Below are 405 nucleotides of genomic sequence, written 5' to 3' on the forward strand. Positions count from 1 at the left end.
TTAATTAACTTATTACGTTAACTCTCACACATTTACGTTAAGATTTAAAATTTATTTATTTCACCTTTATAAGTTTTTACGTCAATTTTTACAGTTTTACGTCAAGACTTATCCATGTCAATTTTAAACTATAATTTTTTTATCCTTATTATTTTTATTTAAAAATTAAAATTTATATATCATTAAATATTTTTATTTCAAGAATATAAATTTAAATATTTGTTTTTCAATAAAATTATTTTTTTTACTTAATTAACTTGTTACGTTAACTCTCATATATTTATGTTAAGATTTAAAATTTATTTATTTCATCTTTATAAGTTTTTACATCAATTCTTATAATTTTACGTCAAGATTTTTCTATGTCTATTTTAAACTATAATTATTTTAATCTTTATTATTTTT

This window comes from Theobroma umbraticum, unplaced genomic scaffold (genome assembly GCF_002168275.2).
Source record: "Theobroma umbraticum cultivar Fairchild unplaced genomic scaffold, ASM216827v3 scaffold_86.0, whole genome shotgun sequence".
Lineage (NCBI taxonomy): Eukaryota > Viridiplantae > Streptophyta > Magnoliopsida > Malvales > Malvaceae > Theobroma > Theobroma umbraticum.